General features: G+C 43.2%; 1 protein-coding gene across 3 annotated transcripts in view; it reads right to left on the bottom strand.

The window, feature by feature from the left end:
- Window positions 1–15,582, bottom strand: part of PRLR (prolactin receptor) — a 138,492-nt gene extending 122,910 nt beyond the window's left edge. For 2 of the 3 annotated variants that reach the window (XM_072958785.1, XM_072958788.1), the window contains exon 1: window positions 15,450–15,581. The gene's annotated coding sequence lies outside the window, so the exon portion shown is untranslated. Of the gene's footprint in view, window positions 1–15,449 lie in introns of all 3 variants that reach the window. The other variant, XM_072958787.1, reaches the window with a different exon arrangement.
- Window positions 15,583–18,936: the final 3,354 nt, after the last annotated feature.

Raw genomic sequence — 18,936 nt, 5'->3', positions numbered from 1 at the left:
GGGTTCCAAAGACTCATAACCTGGCTTTCCAGTTAAGTATTTGGCAAGAACGATGACCTTGAAAGTGTGCCATTTGTGTGGCTGGGTTTACAAAGCACCAAATCAACAAACTATTTGTTATCATTCCAGAGCCTTCCCTCCATGTGTGACACACTGCTCAAACCATCCGAGTATACGGGGTCACGGGAGAAAGGAGCAAGCTCATTTTAAGGGCAACTATAGATGAGGTGCTTCTCATCCATTATCTTACTCCATCCTCAAAATTATTCTGAAATAAAGGCATTTTCTTCATTATCTTGTTTTTATGAATAGAGAGGCTAAGGCTCAAAAGAAGTGAAGCAAACTTTCCATGGGTCACGCACCTCCTCAGTGGCACAGCCTCTAAGCACATTCAGCAGAAAAGAAGACGCTCAGAGAGAACCCATTCATAAGGATTGTCAACCACAGGTGCCACCTTGGTTGGCTGGCAAAGCACAACAATTAGGGCAGGGGCTGAAACAAGTGGCCCGTAAGAGGGTTTCTGAGGGGCTTGCAGGCTTATCAATTCACGCTAAGCTCAGACTCAACACTTACTCCATGCCCTTGGAATTTTGCCTTGCTGACTGTACATTTGTTGGTTTCCCACCAAGTCATGAATTCTTTGATGAAGATGACACTAGCTCCCATGAACTGAGTGCTTCCTTGGTGCCAGTGTTCTACATACCTCATTTTGTCTTATTCTACCAGCAACCCTACAATGTATGTTTTCATGTCCACATTGTCCAGATGAGAAAATAAGGCACCAAGAGGTAACTGACTCGCTCCACAGCTTCACCCCTAAAAAGTTATGGCTGAGATCTGTGCTGAGTCTGTCTGAACCCAGTGATGCTCTCATTTGCAAGACACACAATGACTCTTACCCTGACGGCAAGTTCCAGGTCTTTAAAAGACCCTAATTCATTGATGTTCAGAAATAAGAGTAAGGGCCCTGGCAGTGAAGGCTTACTTTTAACTCAGCTGGATACCAACAAGGCTTCTCATGATTGTAATGGTGGGATTTATACATCGGCAGCAGAAGAAGGCACTGTAAGATGTGATTGGAGGTCTTCGCTTGCCCCAGTAATGTTTTCCCTACCTAGCTGCTGGTGATTCCCACCAGGAGAGACCTTAGTTTGAACCATTGTCATTAAAATGCAAATGCTGGGAGTGTTCATTTCTTGAACTATGAGCGCCTGAATGGCTTATCAAGTTCTTTAACACTTTCTTAGGCACATTCAGTTCAGAGGATGAAGGTGTTTGGCAGAAGAAAGCAGACAACAGAATGGGAGTGGGGCCAAGAAAAGGATCTGGGGTCTTACGTGGGACATCTTAGTGTGGTAAGAGGAGACAAAAGGGAATCCTTTCCGGAACACAGTAAAATGATAGTGGAGGAGGTGAACTTATTTCTTAGCCCTTACGTGCTATCCTGTGTGACCCCTAGAGGAGATATGCGTAGAACTGGTCATTAGTGCGTGATGACCATGGGCGACCTCTGACATAGGTCAACACCAGACAGTCTTAACCTTAACATCCTTGGAGTCCAGACCTAACCAGGTAATCCCCAAACTTCCATCTCTTCAGGCTACATAGACAGCAATTTAGTTACAACTGATAGGAGTAGGCAAGGATTCAGTTTCTGACCATCTGTCATCTGTGATGATTTGCAGTGTGGAATGTTGCAATCTGAAAGACACTGCTAGGCTCTGAGGCAGGGGAAGCAAAGGTGAATCACATAGTGCTGCCCATCAGTAATAAACCTACGGCTAGCTTACACCAGGTGATGAATAAAGGTGCTGGGGGTAACGTTGCAGGTAGAATGAGTGAATTCTCAAATTCTCCTTTGGGTCACAGGTTTTGTCCTCCCTCATACTCCTCCCAAATCTTGACAGGCAGCTAGCTCCACTGACTGATATTCCACTCCACCCAACCTTCTGGACATCCAACCCGGGCAACCCCCTCCTGCTGACATACTTCTGAGACCCATGATGGTGCTGAGCCTCAGTGAATGCTGGGAGGAGCTAATACCTCTGGTCTCCTGAAAGTGGGTATATGCAGCAGCTTTTAGGGTCCAAGTGAACCCCAACACCCCTACATCCCTGCATAAGTCTGAGCCCAAAGAGGCCTAGATCCCAGGTCCTCACCCTGATACTTACCTCCATCTGCATTATTTGTAAAATCACCACTGAAAAGAAAGCTCATGTCTACCAATATCCAGAGGTGGGCATCTCATGTAATTTCCTCTTCTCCTTTGTACTTGGCAGATGAGCCCCTCTCTAAACATACTGCTGTTCATCCTCAATAGTACACTTGAGTTGAGACTGGGAGCTCCAGGACCCATAAAGAATTGGTGCTAGTAAGACTGGGAGGTCAGCAACAGAATAGAGTCTCTGCTTTCCCAGAGTCGCAGCATCTCAGATGTGAAAGAACTAAAAAAAGACATCCAGCCCATATTTACACATATAGTGTATTTTTGTAAAGGTGTAGGATATTTTTTATGATAATCTGATAAGAGTGATGGCCCCTAGGGGTAATGGGGGGCTGTGGGACAGGAGAGGGAAGACCTATTTTTTGTTGAACTCTCTTTTGTACCTTGAATTTTAAACCATGTACAAAGATAAATCAACATTTAAAAGTCACAGATAGGAACAGTGTTATGGTTTCAGCGATGTCCTTTGAAAAGTAAAATCAGAAAACTTTGCTGAAAGAAAAATAAAACTCCTCTGGTCAAACTCCAAATGAAGAAATGGAGTCACCCCTGCGATCGAACAGCTGCCATCACACTGCTCTGATGTTTGAATGACTTTGTTTCTGGATGTATCTACATTTGATATGTACTCACCCTTGCTCTCTGCTGAGTATTTAATCAAAATCGTCTAATAAAGGAGGAATTGACCTTACTGGTTTGAAGATGAATTTTTTAAATTAAGCTACTTATAGGATTCTGAGCTATGTGGAGGATATTCAAAGACTTGAAATGGCTTTCAAGCTTTCTTTAATTAATTGATGTTCCACTGCAATCTTCCTAACTTCCATGAGATGATAATCTAATGCATGTATAACTATAGTTCTTTGTTTCTTTTGTAGTTCTGAATCTGGGAGTTAATATAATCATAGGAAATCCCTGACATGCATAACATTTAAAAATAACACTCTTATTGAAAATCTAAGTGTTGAATGAAGAGATTGATGATTTGATTAGATAAATTCAACAATTTCAATGAATGCACATCAATCTCAGTGGAAAATTACCCCAGGGCAACTGGAGCAAAACAGATTGCCTTCTACTTGATTGAAAATACATAACAAGTTAAAACTTATAGCACAGAAGATGAATCACCACAATTACTGCCTTTACAGTCATTGCTGGAGAATTCACTAATGGAGTTAAAGAAATTTTCATGAATTTCTTTGTATAAGCCTTAATTCTGCTAAATGCATTATCGCTACCACCATTAGGAAGAGGGGAAAGTCTGTTACTTTCATGCTAATTATTGGAAAAACAAGTCACTTGAGAGGAGAACTTTCTGGAAGAAGATCTGCAGTAGAATGTAGAGGAGACAGCATGACATATTGTGTTCCCCAGACTCATTTAACTTCTAATAATAAAGAATCTGAAAGAAAAATATGTATGTATATGTATAACTGAATCCCTTTGTTGTACACATGAAACTAAATTGAAAGTCAACTACACTTCAATAAAAATAAGAATTAAAAAAAAAAACTCAGGAGAATCTTCAATCTTTTTAAAGCAAAAATGTGATAACATGAATTAATGATTCTTCTTGTGTTAGTTTCTAAAGGCCAGCCTCAGATGACCTGGAGAACAACCAGAATTTGCTACACAGCTTATTGAGTAACTTGGATATTTTCAGTCCTTTAAGAAGGGACAGGCAGGTGGGCTCAACTACAGGAACTATGTGTGGTGGGCAGAAGGGGGGTGAGGAGAAGAGGGAGCATTTCCTTGAGAGTCCTCTGGTGTTGGCATCTTTTCCAGTCTGCTCCCTGGGTGGGGGTTTGTCCTCCCACCTAGCAGATGGCAGGTGGCTTAGATGCGATGCCCTCCTGGAGGGGGTGGGATCATCCAGCCTCTGAATTATGCCATTTCCTCTCCATTTCCTCTGCTGCATTCTTGGCCCAGCTGAAGGGACTCCTAGCGATACCTTGAGATTTTTGCAGGAGAAACAAGTTCAACACTGAACTTGCAGCTTCAGTGATGGAAGAAAGGGTTGAAAGAGGCACAGCTTAATGATTAGGAGCTGTGCTCTCAGCCAGATTCTTCAAAACCTGGCTTTGCTACTCACCAGCTGTGTGATCTTGGGCAAATGACTTACCCTCTTTTATTTTTTTGCCTTGGTTTCTTTATTTATAAGTCAATAATAGGTAAGATTATTCATTAAAGGGTGGTTGGGAGGAATAAAGCATTAAAATGTGAAATTGTTAAAACAATGTCTTGGATACAGTAAATGCTTATTAAATGCTTGCTATTATGATGTTAGTGTTTATATGGCAAAACCAACCAACTACGAAAGGCCACATGTAAACGTCTGACAGCAAGCACTCAGTAAACACATCCCAAGTGTCAAAATAATCAGAAAAGACATAAACTAGCAACATGACTGTGACATTTCCAGCACTTATGAAAAGCACAGTAATGAAAAACATCAAAACCCATCAGAATGGTCTTAAGAGATAGGATGAAATTTTTATGATTAGAGATTAAAAAAAAACCCCAAACCAGTAAAGAGAAATTTCTCCTTGGACAGGAATTTGTTTTTTCCCCAGCTTGAATAAGCTAAGGTCAAAATCCCCAATGTTTCCAAATAGCACTAGATGTTTTTCCATTTTGGTTCAAAACCAGTGGTCCAAGTTGAGATAGGGCAGGAGCAGCGATCTCAGACAGGACTAGGTCTGGCATCACTTTTCCTGGCCCCATCCATCTGCAAGTCCTGCTGGGCCCACCTCCACATTCACTCCTGAACCCAATACTTCTACCCACTGCTACCCCTTAGCTGACCCATCATCACCTCTTGATGGACTCCTGATCAGCCTTCCAAGTTCTCCCTCTGCTCCCAGTCTACAATCCACTCTGCACACAGAAGTCCAAGAAAGCTCTAAAATGCAGGGTAAGACACATTACTCCCCTACTTAAAACCTCCCAGTGATTTCCTTAAAGCACTTAATCCTAACTCCATCCCATGATCGCGGGCCCTCTGGGCTGTTTTCCTCCTTGACTCTGTCCCTTCCTTCCTAAGGTCCAACCACAGTGGTCTCCTTTCTGTTTCTTAAACATGTCAAACTTTTTCCAACCTCAGGGCCTTTGCTCTTGCTGTTCCCTCCGGCTGGTCTTCTTTCTTCCTGATCTCTGTGTGGCTCTCTCTTTAGCATCGATCAGCTAGCTCACACGCCACCTCTTCAGAGAGGATAACTCCTGTGAGTCTATCGAAAGCAGCTCTTATCAGTCTCTTTCCTCACTACATTTTTCTCCATAGCACTACCTTATTTGATTGTATGTATTTGTTTCTCACTATGAATATCTCTTTCCTCTCACTGGAATGTAAACTCCACATGAGCAAGAACATCAGTCCATCTCTAGCTCCTGGAATGGTCCCTGGTGCAGAGCAGACCCTCCATGAATATTAGTTGAATGAATAAAAATGGCCAGTGCTTGGCTAATGCTAGACCTTTGCCCATCCATCTCCCTGCAATCTCCTTAATAATTGCTTATCTTCTAATCTTGCAATCTCAGCACTCCAGAAAATTTCAGTGGTCTATCCTTCCCCTCTCCCACCCAAAACCTAGTACAAAAATTGGTTGATTTTTAATATTAATAAAATCTTCCTTGTCAGCTTAATTTCCAGAATATAAAAACAGTTCATACAGCTCAATATCAAAAAAATAAACAATCAAATCCAAAAATGGGCAGAAGACCTAAACAAGCATTTCTCCAATGAAGACATACAAATGGCCAATAGGCACATGAAAAAATTCTCAATATCATTAATTATCAGAGAAATGTAAATCAAAACTACAGTGAGGTATCACCCCACACCAGTCAGAATGACCATCACTAAAAGGTCCACAAATGCTAAATGCTGGAGAGGGTGTGTGGAAAAGGGAACCCTCCTACACTTTTGGTGGGAATATAGTTTGGTGCAGCAATTATGGAAAACAGTATGGAGATTCCTTAAAAATCTGAAAATAGACCTACCATATGATCCAGCAATCCCACTCCTGGGCACATATCTGGAGGAAACTCTAGTTTGAAAAGACACATGCACCCTAATGTTCACAGCAGCACTATATACAACAGCCAAGACATGGAAGCAACCTAAATGTCCATCGACAGATGACTGGATAGAGAAGTTGTGGTACATTTATACAATGGAATACTACTCAGCCATAAAAAATAAATAACGCCATTTGCAGCAACATGGATGGCCCTGGAGATTGTCATTCTAAGTGAAGTAAGCCAAAGAGAAAGAAAAATGCCGTATGTTATCACTTACATGTAGAACCTAAATGACACAAATGAATTTATTTACAAAACAGAAACAAACTCACAGACATAGAAAACAAACTTATGGTTACTGGGGAGAAAGGGAGTGGTAGGGAATAAATTTAGAGTTTGAGATTTGCAGATACTAACTACTATATATAAAATAGATAAACAAAAAGTTTCTACAGTACAGCACAGCGAACTTTATTCAATATCTTGTCGTAACCTATAATGAAAAAGAATATGAAAAGAAATACATGTATGTATGTGTATGACTGAAATATTATGCTGTATGTCAGAAATTGACATAACATTGTAAACCGGCTATATTTCAATAAAAAAAATAATACAATCTCCTGAGAAGGGTTGGCATTTTAGACTTAACCAGATCCTGGATAATCATTCTCAGATTGATTTTGGAATCATGTTCCATATCCTAAGTTCTTCCATATTGGGGCAACCTGTAATCAGCTCTTTCCAAACCAAAAGTCCTGACTGCCCTAGCCCAGTCTGATGCTGGTGGCCTCCGCAACCAAATCATTCCCTGAGACTGAGAGGGTTTTACACAACCTAGTTAGTTCTTGGCTAATTCACCTTGTAAAGTCTACCCAGTGACAGAGAATACTGCCATAATTATATTTTTAATAAGGGTGTGGACAGGAACAGAGTTAATTGGCTTTAAAATGGCTGAGACACAAAAGCAAGTGTTGATTGACTAAAGATCAACATAGCAATTGGGAAATTTAGTACACGGTAGCAGGGAAGTTTAACTTTTATCTTTCAATCTCATAATTACAAAGCTTCTGGCAACTTGCTTTCCCAACTGCACATACAGAAATTGTAGTCACTAGGTTATGCAGGGCCACTCTGACTATGAAGTAGTTTATGTAGGAAGAAATCTTAACATTATGCTAGAAATTCTCCTTTCCTAAGAGCAGAATGATGAAGTTGCTACCCCATGAAAATAATGTTTGAATGGTTCTCTTGGGTCCATGAGATCTAAAACAAGGCAAAAGAAGAAACAGAAATAAATAATTAAGATCTGGATCTTAGCTGAGAAGTTAGGTCAGCTCTTAGTGAAGCTCATGTGGAGAACTGTAAATAAATAGGAAATCCAGGCTTCATTTCCAGAATCTTGATTTAATGGGTTTATGAGTGGGGGCCTGGGCCTCCGGATTTTTTAAAGCTCCCAAGATGATTTTCATGTGCAGTCAGAATTGAGGACCACTGTTTTAGAGGCTTGATTTGGGCTATAGCTGAAAGACACTAGAAATTGTTCTTAAATCAGTAATGGAGTTCAAGACAGGGAAAAAGAAAATAACCACTGTAGAAAGGAACAAAACTGACATCTTCTTGTCGTAATGAGGCTGTAGTGGCAAGACCGAGCCTTTTTCCACTGCCCTTCATAAAGACCTGCCAGCTTCATCATTGGCAATAAATTCAGAAGTTCTTAAGACAAACAAAGAATTCTTTAAAAATGCAGCTGTGAAAATCGCTGGGCTTTCGTCTCTATTTTTGGGTGTGTAGCAAAAATCAATATCCTTTCAGTGAAAAGAAGCTTCAGAGGAGAGAAATCAGAACAGCCTGAAAGCTCTGGGGCGAGGGAGACTTCACTATCCAGAGGTAAGACTGGGGGAGCTGTAAGAACGCACGACCAAGCTTTCATTCCAATGGAAACTCTGAGATGGTAGGGATGGGACTTCAGTGGCTGCCTGTGGGTCACAAACACTCAGAATCACAGCATTGGCAGCTCCAGTGGACGAGTCATCTTTTACCTACTGACCTGTCACACTCATTCATTCATTGAAGAAATAACATGGCTAGGTACAGAGCATTCTAACACCAATGGGAGACTGGGCACACACATTTTAGGAGTCCAAAAAGATGACAGGGAATTCAGTGGCTGAGAATCCTAATTTCACTTCTGTCAACAGCAAGCCTCCAGGCTCAAGGCAAGTAATTAAACTCCATTTCCCGATTTGTAAAGTTGGAGAGGTGAGGGAAGGTTACAGATCGTTATAAAATAGCTACTGTGGGCACTAATGGGTATGATAATGAAGCCCTTTGCAATGATTACATAAAGCCTGGTGAATACAAGGAGCTATGAGATACCAGTTGGCCCACGCTTAGCCAGGGTTGACTACAGGGAACCCCAAAAGCACACAGAGTACGGGAATGGGCAGCTGGTTACGTGTTTCAGCTAGTCCAAGTCAACAGCAAACAATGACTACAAACAACGACTGTCTGTGAATTCAAAAGACTACATAGAAATACACATGATTATAAAATTTCCGCAAAATAAAGACCATACTTCTTGACTGTCCATTTCACTTCCTTTAAAGTACTACCCTTTTAATTTCATTTCCCTTTATTATAAGACAAAGATCTTGCTCAGTAAATTTTCAATTCTGGCTTCACGTTAGAATATCCAAGGGAATTAAAAACAACAAAGATGACCATAACACTGGCCCTCAGGCCCCATTTCTAAATTAATTAAATGAAAATGAATAAAAATCAGGACTTCTTAAAAGCTTCCCTGGTGATTCCAGCTGCTCTTTTTCACATCTCCACATACTCCATGCACATTTCCATCACCAAGACCAGTTGTACAAATTTCCTTACTTGGGGCGTCTTTTCTTCCCCTCTGCATTTGTCTGTAGCTTAGCCTTACAACCCACAATGTCCATCTCTTACCCTGGTCTTTTTCAATGTACTTTCGGGCTTACACGCTCACTGCCCTCTGGAACCCCCAAGTCTATAAACGTCCGATCGTGTAACGCTTAGAGAGTGTTATTTTACGTTGCTCCTGGCATTTCATGTTTATGCTCATCTTCCCAACTAGATAATACGCTCCCCCTAAAATCCTTGTTTTAGGATTTTTACATTTTCCCCATGGAGTCTGGCACAGACTTCTTGGCTTAGAAGATGTTGAAAAATATGTATTACTGTTGATGTAGACACACCAAAATTCATTCCTGGCACCTTCTTACTGCCATTTCCCCCCAGATTTAGATTTCGAGTGGAAATGAACAAATGCTACTTGTCTGTCTCAGAGAGCATCTTGTACAGGCAGACCTCATTCTATTGGACTGGACTTTATTGCACTTTGCAGATATTTTGTTTTTACAAATTGTGTTGTCAGATGATGGTTAGCCTTTTTTTTTAGCAGTAAGTTTTTAAATTTAAGATAGGTACATTTAGACATAATGCTACTGCACACTTGAGAGACTACAGTATAGTGTAAACATAACTTTTATTTACACTGGAAAACCAAGAAAGTTGTGATTTATTCTATTGCGATTATCTGCTTTACTGCAGTTGTCTGGAACCAAACCCACGCTCTCTGAGGAATGCCTGTATACCTTGTTCAAGCCCAGAAAGGAGACTCCCCTGCGGGCAAAGGTCTATAGTTCACAGTCAACCTTTTTATAGTATATTTTCCCATCACCATTTATGTGGTATTAGCTCATCAACTCTGACACACACAAACAAACCAGTAGAAAAAAGTAGAATTCAGGCCTCTGATCTCTCCGGCCAGAGGCTTCCTCTAACAACACCAGAACCTGACTGTTCTTCCTTTTGGAATAAATGAAATTTCAAGACAAAATCATATTTTTACTTCTTTGATATATCCAAGGGCCACTTTAACTAGTGGACAAAAGAAACCAAAGCGGCCTTCTGTCATGTCCTTGGAATGTCCTTCTGGAAACTTGGACTGTATCTTATTCAAGCTGTTTTAAGCAAAGGACAGAAATGGAGAAACATTTATCACCACAGTGAGATGATTTATTTAATGAGCTTTGCCCACAGACATGAAACTCTGGCTGTCTCCTAGGCTGATTTACAAAGTACCAGAATGACAAAAATATTGTCCTGGGAAGTGATTTTAAAATAAAACTAAATCCAGATTCAAAAATGACACTTTGGTCATACAATGTTTGAAAGCTTCTTGAGATTTGCATGAGTGAGGGGATGGGTCCTGGTGATGAAAGGCACCATTCAGTCATCTATTTCATCAAATCCAACAGTGGCATGATGTACTAGACTTCAAATGATCACCCACTCCGCAGAAAAAGAAGGGTGAGGGAGGCCACAGATGGACCTCTTTCTCTCTTGTCTACTGCTTAACCAAGTAACTGAATTTGGGGACAGATTGGAGAAGGAGTCTGAGATAAGAATAAAGGAAGAGTTATGTAAGGAAGAAGGAAGAAAAATTTCCTATTGTATCTCTTTCACCTGATTAGTCTATCCCAGTCCTGTTTGATGGAAATATGCCAGTCGCATGTGTGATTTAAAATGGTTTATTAATAACATTAAAATTAATTAAAAGGAAGCACATAAGATTAATTTTCATAATAGTTCGTCTAAACCAATACAGCTAAAATATTACCACTCTAACTTATAATCAGTATAAAAACTGAGATAGAGATGTATTTTTTGGTACTAGGTCCTTGAAATCTAGGGTGTATTTTACACATAAGGGCACATCTCAGTTTGGACTGGTCACATTTCAAGCGTGCAGCAGCCACACGGCGCAAGTGCTACTGCGCCGCACAGAACAGGTCTGGACAAGCTCACCAGAAACCGGGACGCCAGGCAGGAATCACTGCTCGCATCTAGCTGCCTAATACACTTTTAATATTGTCTTTCTGGTAGCTCTTTCGCTATCCCTTAGAAGAGATGGTCTCACTGGCCACATGCTGTATTAGCAAACAGTTTTGGCCCTTGGAGCAAAACAGACAATGGGATTCAAACACCAGCTTTATAACTTTGGGCTAGATGCTTCTTCATTTATCAAATCAAGACAACATAGCTAACTCACCAGATTGTGGGAAATACTAAATAAGATGGGTATCAAGTACACAGAACTGCCTAGAAGAGTGTAACAGGATTCAAACAATGATTCCCCTTTATAAAACCCGGCTTGGTTTGTAAGGGGACATCTCATTGTATTGGAGGCTCTACTGCTTCCAGAACTTTCCCTCCAGGGAGAGTTTCTTCTGCTCAGGCAGCCCTGTCACCAGTCTTTCACAGGGCTGGTACCCTCTTATTAGGCAGGATTAAGTTTAAGGGTGACCTTCTTATGCAAATCTTCTCTGCTTGCCTTATTTATTTATTTATTTATTTATTTATTTATTTATTTATGAGTTTACTGAATTTTTAAATAACTCTTCAAATTTTTGTTTTGGTTTTTAGTTTTTTTGGGGGGGCAGAGGTAATTAGGTTTATTTATTTATTGTATTTATTTTTTTTAATGGGGTACTAGGGATTGAACCCAGGACCGACTCGAGCAGACTAAGCATGCACTCTACCGCTGTGGCTGCCCTATTTAAAGTTGTCCCCAAACCCTGTTACTCTCTAGCCCCTAGCCTCTTTACTTCCTTTATAACATTTATCAATACCTGAGATTATCTGATTTATGTATTTGCTCACCTGCCTCTTTGTCACCGTCTCCAGCATAGAAGCTCCATGAAAGCCCCGACCTTGTCTTATTCAGAGCTCAGCAGGAATTTGTGGACTAAATGAATGAACGAAGGAACACTTAACACAGGGAGGCAAATGGAAACAGTGTCCTGATTCTAAAGGTAACAGACAATGAAAATTCCAGAGTTCTTTTGAACTTAAAAGCATCGCTCAGGAAGTCAGTGGCCGAGAGCAGCCTCACCTGCTGAGGATGAGTATTACTTATCTCTGAGTCTAAGGGCTGGACTTGGGAAGGGGTGGGAAAATCATTCTTCACAGGAGATTTCATTGCTGCTGTCTGGTGATGTGTATCACATGCAAAGTATGTGTTCCTGACACTTAAATCATCCAGAAGCTTTGGTTATTCCTGCCCTTTAGGAGAAGAACTGGGTTGGGACCCAGCTGTCAGTATGCAAATGTATGACCCCAGGGAGCCTGGCAGCACTGGGCAGTGGAACAAGAGTGAGTGTCAAAGTCAGACAAACCAGGGCTTGGATCCTGGTTCTGCCTTTTATCAGCTATGCAGACCAGGCAAGTCATGTCAGTGTCTCTAATCCTCTGTTTTCTTATCTGCAAAGCTTTAAGTGATAACCTGTACCCCACAGTGTTGCTATGAGAACTAACTGAAGGATTGCAGGAAAGTGCTCAGTACATCTTGAAGGCTTGATGAATAGTAGGTATCAACATTGTCATCTTTGTATGCAAGGATGCTGGGATATCCTGATCTATCTTTGGAATGGCTACTTTGAGGGAATCCCATTTCCTTTTAAGGTTCTGATATTTCTTTGAGAAGTATTTCCGAGAGAGAGAGAGAGAGAGAGAGAGAGAGAGAGAGAGAGAGAGAGAGAGAGAGAGGGAGAGAGAGGGAGAGAGAGGGAGAGAGAGGGAGAGAGAGGGAGAGAGAGGGAGAGATCAAGATTGCAGGTATTAGCTGAGTCAAATAAATTTGTGTCAAGCTCTGAAAGATGACAATGGAGACATTTCCCTTTACAGAGAGTTTCTGGCATATCTGGAGATGGATGCAGCCATCAGACCTCTCCAGTTTCCACGCCAAGATGCTTGTAGCTACAGGCACAGGTCTAGCTGTTTTGTACTCTAAGTTATGGGCCAAAAGAGAATTGAGAGAAAAGGTCGAGACTCCATGCTAGTCTGGACACATTTCACCTGCTGGCATAACAGAGTGCTCTGCCTGACAAAGGTGAGACAGTAAAGCTAACCCTGTATTCTGAACCCACCACTCATCTTTTAGAATAACTAGTCCAGAACTGATTTCACTCATTCTTTTGTTGACAAAAGCCCCATAAGAGAGAGAAGAAATTGCTCTAAAAAACAGGAGACTATTTAACACTTAGTTATAATCTCGTATTAATATCAATAATAGCAGTTCATCATTGACTATAGACTAGGCATTTCCATTTTGCATTTTCCTAACAACCGTGCAAGAAGGCCAGTAGTGTTTCCCATTTTACCAACAGGAAAAGTGAGGCTCAGCAAAGTTCAGCGACTTGCCAATGTGTGGGAGCCAAGATCTGAAGTCCAGTTTGTTGGGCTCCAAAGCTCCCTGTGTTCTCTGCCACACCTTGTTGGCATTACCAATGGAAGACTCACGTCCCACACGGTGTGAGTCCCTAGTATCTTAAAGGAAAAGTGCAGAGGCCATTACTATTCCTATTATGCACTGGGGAGCGAACAGTACTTAGTTTCAAAGCCAAGGCTTGGTCCCACTGTCTGACATTCAGCTAGGGGACCTGAAGAGCTCCCTTTGAGACTATCACCCTCTACAGGTGGCTCTCCTGTACTGTTTGTAGGATTGAAAACTCCAGGGGTGAGGACTATCACCATAGGAAAGTCATTAACAGAGTTTGTATGGAGGGTTCCCAGCGAGACAGACTGGTGAAGCCCTTGGGACACAGTGTCCCAGGAGCTCACTCAGGAAAGGAGGGCTCTTTCCTTTGGCAGCATGACTGACTCCAGACCCCTGGGGAAGGCTGCAGACTACTCCCCCAGCCAGCCCAGCTGCCAGCAGAGGTTTGGCTGGATAGCTGATGCAGGTCCTCAAAAGGAAGACAAGGGATGTTCACCTGGGGTTCAGGTCTTCAGGAGGTGTCTGCAAGCCTTCGGGGACTGCTTGCAAAACTTTATGTACATTCCATAAGGACATTTCCCTCCCCTCTTGGGGGAGGACTCAGCTAATTCTCAAAAGGATGTATGATCCCCAATTTTTAAGAACCACTAAAATTAAAATTATCATCAGCTTCTTCCTTACACTATTCAGCAACACTTTTACCCCATTAATTATATATATTCATATGAATCATATATATAGTGATCTAAATATATATAGTGTATGTGTAGGTATACACACATATAATGTTTAATGGGATACACACACACACACACACACACATCTCCTAAATGTTGCAAGGAAAACTGAGGCCCAGAGAGGGTAAATGTCTTGCCCAAATTTGCACAGCCAGAGGCAGGGCTGGGATTAGCAGCACTCCACTGACTGAGAAGCATGAGACTCTGGTGGTAAATCTACGCCAGCCAACTTGATGAATGAAAACAAATGAAACCCTCCAGATTCATAATAAGGTTTTGCAACCATTTTTCAAGTCCAACCATCGAAAATCCTCACTTGTTTGTTATTAGGGCAACGTGGGCTGCTTCTCCGGGACACAGGTAGAGGTCACTAAAAGGATACTCTCCACTCAAAGAGCTAGAACTCCAGCCCTCGCTTGGCAGCGCTCTGGCTCCCCGGTTACCTGAGTTTGCCCGACTTCCCCCTCCTTTCCCCTCTGCTCCTCTCCAGAGGATTCTCCCGGCTTCCTTCCTCTCCAGCTGGAATTGCTCTGCTGAGGTCAAGGCGCCTCCGTTCGGCTCCAGGTTGCGGGTTAGAGCCAGGAGTCTGCTTACCTGCCACTACCCCCACTGCCTTAGGGGAGGGAGCGCCGCGCCTTCGGGTCAGCGCGGGTACCACTCAACTTTGCACGCCGGATACCCGGCAGGCGGCGGCCGCTGCCGCCGGCACCGCTGCTGCTGGGCGAGTCCTCCAGCCCGCTGTCTGCACATCACCTGTCTGAGCCCCTTCCCTCTCCCCGCTATTTTCCTCTTTTCAATTCGACGCAATGTACCTTCCGAGAATCCCACAACTCCGCCGAAACTCATTCTCAAGGGTGCATCTGAAGATGTCTTTTAGAACCACTAATGTGTGCAGTTGTAAAAGCCACAGCGGGTGGAGGGGAACGGAGGGCGGATAGAGTATTTTCAGTTCCTCTGAAAAGGGACATCCGTGCAGTCAGAGCCCCGGCTCTTCGGCAGGCTGCCGCCTCCGGGCGGCTCCGGCGGGTTTCTGGCGTTTTCCAGAGCCGCCCGCGCTCCGCTCGCGCCCGCCCGCGGCCTCGACCCCGCAGCCCCCGCGCCGCGCCGCGCCGCCCCTGGCCGCTCGGCTCAGCCCGCGCTGGGTACTCACTTCTGCCGGGGGACTAAGTCTGCCGTATCAGTCCGTGGGCACTTCCTGCCAAAGGACGTGGAGCTCCATCGCGTGTAGCGCGGTTTCGCGAACAGCCGGTAAAATCCAGAAAGCCGGAAAGGAGCCCGTAAGACCAAAGGGGAAGGGGAAGGGGGCGGGGGCGGGGGCGGGGGTGGGGGTGGGCGGGGGACCGTGGGGGGCGGGGGTGCGCGGAGCCCAGCCCGGAGGCCGCGAGTCTGGGAATGTCAGCCCGGGCTCCGGCAGCCCGGCGGCTCTGTGAGAAGAAGCCCAAGTGCACTTGTTCACTCTTTCTTTATTTGGAGGAGGAGTCAGGGTTACAACAGTTCTGTTCCTTGCTGGAGGCAAAACAGTAATTGTCTTCAGCCCGCCAATGTCCAGAGCCGGCCAGTTTTCCAGGTGAGGGAGGCAGCTCGGGGAGCGGGAACGCAACAGTGAGGTGGAGAAGAAAGGACGGATTCTCCCCAGCTTGGTATTGCCTGATGAGGACCCCACATCTTCCACTGGAACTGCACCAGAACACAGACTGACAGAACACTCACAAAAATGTCGTCTTGAATGGAGTGACCTCAAAGGTGATATTTCTCCTGGCAGCCAAGATGTGGAGTGTCCCTGTGTCGAATTTCTTTCCTAATTTCTGAATAACCTTGAACTGCAGTTTCACAGCATTTGAGGGGAGCTCCAGGGATTTGAATCTCACCTTCTCCGAGAAGGAGGGGACAGAATGAAAGGGGCAAAAGAAAAACAAAACAGTCAATGACCTGAAACAGCGGGTTTTGCTTTCTTTTTTGATACCCCAAACCTGAAACTTGCAGAGTGCCTGTGTATTCTCTGCCACATGAGTATAATACATTGGTGGTGCTGGAAGACTCCACTCTTTTGCTGTTTTCCATGAATATAGAATTTATCATTTCTGATAGGGCTGTATGTGGGTCTGACTTTTTTTTCCCTGGTAATAAAACCAGGCATAACCAGCACAACCACCACCTTTTTATCTGACAAAAAGTAATGAAACAAGTAGTACCAGTTGCTTGAATCATAATTATCCTTTAATTAGTAAGTTTCTACCTCTGTTTGATGCTATCAATATCGCATCTGATTGTTTCATAACCCACAGGGGCACCAAGGAGATATTTTAAACAAAGACTATGGAGTTTCAGCAAAAATAGGTTATTAGAATGCTGCGTGGCCTTTTCCCTTTTGAGCGACCGCCCCTGTGGAATAACCAGCAAATGACATTCAGTAGCAGCCACTTGCCAAGTCTCAGGAAGCCACTGAAATCCCAGGATGCCTTGGTGATCCTTCTGGACTGGAAACCACAGGCACCTGGAAAGACATAATCAGCTGACGCTTCCTGTTCAGTAACATGACCTTGTTCACGAAACTGTGGATGCCATCTGCTTCCCTCTGCTGATGGGAGATGCCTCTTTTGTGCATACTTACCTTCACTCAGGCCACAAAGGTATGCAACTCCTATTGATTTTCCAAAGCCCTAGGTGATATGGAATCTTCAATGGCAGACTATATCTACATGACCTTTGCAAAGCAAGGGGTCATTAGCTTTTTGGGAGTAGTTCTAATCAGACAATTTTAATAGCTGGTGAAAAAAACATCATCCTAATAAGTCTAGACTGTCAGCTCTTGGAAGGTAGGGCCTTCACTTTTCCTCCTCGTGGTTCCTAGTTAGCTGCAGGCAGCTCAGCTCATCTGTGTTCCTGGCTTCCTGACTGGTTGTTGACTAATCCACATCTCACTGGGTGAGGCAGACGAGACTGGCTTTCTCCTCCGCTGTGCAGCACAAGGCATGTCAGTGAACCACTAGCATTCACTCGCAGTTCTCAGTGGGTTAATTACCTTGCCCCGGCTTTACTGCGATGATGAAGGAAGTCTACCATGAACCTTAGCTTCTTTCCCCATTGTCCCATCTCTTTTTCTACACACGTGCTCTGGTCCCTTCATGTGTGTAACCTTCTTACACGTCTGTCTTGTCACTGCCCCAGCTACTCCTCCAGCTGAGTCCTAGACCCCAGCCTTGCCCACTGCCTGCAAGACCTTGCTCGACATCCAGTGCAGGGGAAAGAGACCAGATGTTGGGATGGGTTTGGGTCTTTGATATTATTTGGATTCCCTAACCCTCACTTGCCTCACTCTAAATCAGATACAGTGATATTGGTCTCAAAAAATAATAGTGGTGATTATTAATTACTGGTAAAAGGAGTAATGATCACATATGTGAAATGCCTGACAAATAACAGAAAGTCTAGAAACATTAAGCCCATTTTTTTCCCCTTTCCATTTCCCCTTACCTTTCTCTCATATTTAATATTTTCTGCCCCAGGGGCTTCTTCCTCAGCCTACAGCATCCTTCCATCTTCCTTGATGCTGCTAACCCTTTTGGTGGCTTTATGATTTAATTCACTCCTTTCTTCTGTCAAACAGTGAAAGCATGCTCTGCCCTCAGCCTCCCTGACTCACTGCCCTCTCAATGCCATATCTCTGTGGTTCGTAATCTTGGCTGCACATGTCGGTCATCTGAAGAGGGTTTCAAATATACCGTATCTGCGTGTCACTTGCAGAACTTCTAATTCAGGAGTTTTAGGGTGGGGTCTTGATTTCTGTTTCTACAAAGATGCACAGGCAGTGGGGACAAAGTCTGCCTTAATCCCCTTTGCACCCCAAAATCCACTACTCTCACCTGCTCTCAGAGGGTGTCCGCCTGGGTCTCTCCGCTGTGTCTGCTCCCCTTCGCTCCTTGATCTTGAAGCTCTCATTCCTCGGCTCTGAGTCCCTGTCCTCCCCTACTTCTCCTCTGTCTTTCTGGGGCATTCCTCTGCTGCCTTTTGCTGTGACCCCTCTTGCTTCTCCTCCTTTCTGAATGGGAACAGTTGTGTGTTTGGTCCTTCATCACACCCTCTCCTCCTTTCATCCAGTCTCATCTCCGGAAGTGACCACCATTCACTTATTGGTGCATATCTGTCCTCTATCCTACACGAATGTGGTCGTGTCCTTATATGACATGCTTCTATTGTTTAAACTAAAAATTGAATAATTTCTATGACTTGTCTTTTTTAAACTTCACGCAGTATGTCTTCCAGGTTTCAAGCTACAGACTTAACCTTTTCTTTTTAATTGCTGTCTAGTTTGTAATTTATTCTATTGTTCTTGCATTGTTAGATCATTGGTAATTTTAATTTTTTACTGTAAAAAGTGCTGCCATGATTATCTTTGCATGTACCTTAAGACAGATACTTAGAAATGGCATTGTTAGGTCAAAGGGAATGAGAAGTAAAATTTTGCTAGATCACTGCTAAATTGCTCTCCAAAAATGTTGTAGAAAAAATTCCTAGAGGTGAGACTACTGAATCAGAGGATACGAACATTTTAAATTTTCATGTATACCTTTAAATTCTCCCCCAAATATTTATCGATACACATTCCTACCTGAATACACTCCTACCAAGGATGTTTT

The sequence above is a fragment of the Vicugna pacos genome, chromosome 3 (assembly GCF_048564905.1).
Source record: "Vicugna pacos chromosome 3, VicPac4, whole genome shotgun sequence".
NCBI classification, from domain to species: domain Eukaryota; kingdom Metazoa; phylum Chordata; class Mammalia; order Artiodactyla; family Camelidae; genus Vicugna; species Vicugna pacos.
The sequence above is the reverse complement of the archived record's forward strand: the minus strand, read 5'-3'. Positions and strand labels throughout refer to the sequence as shown.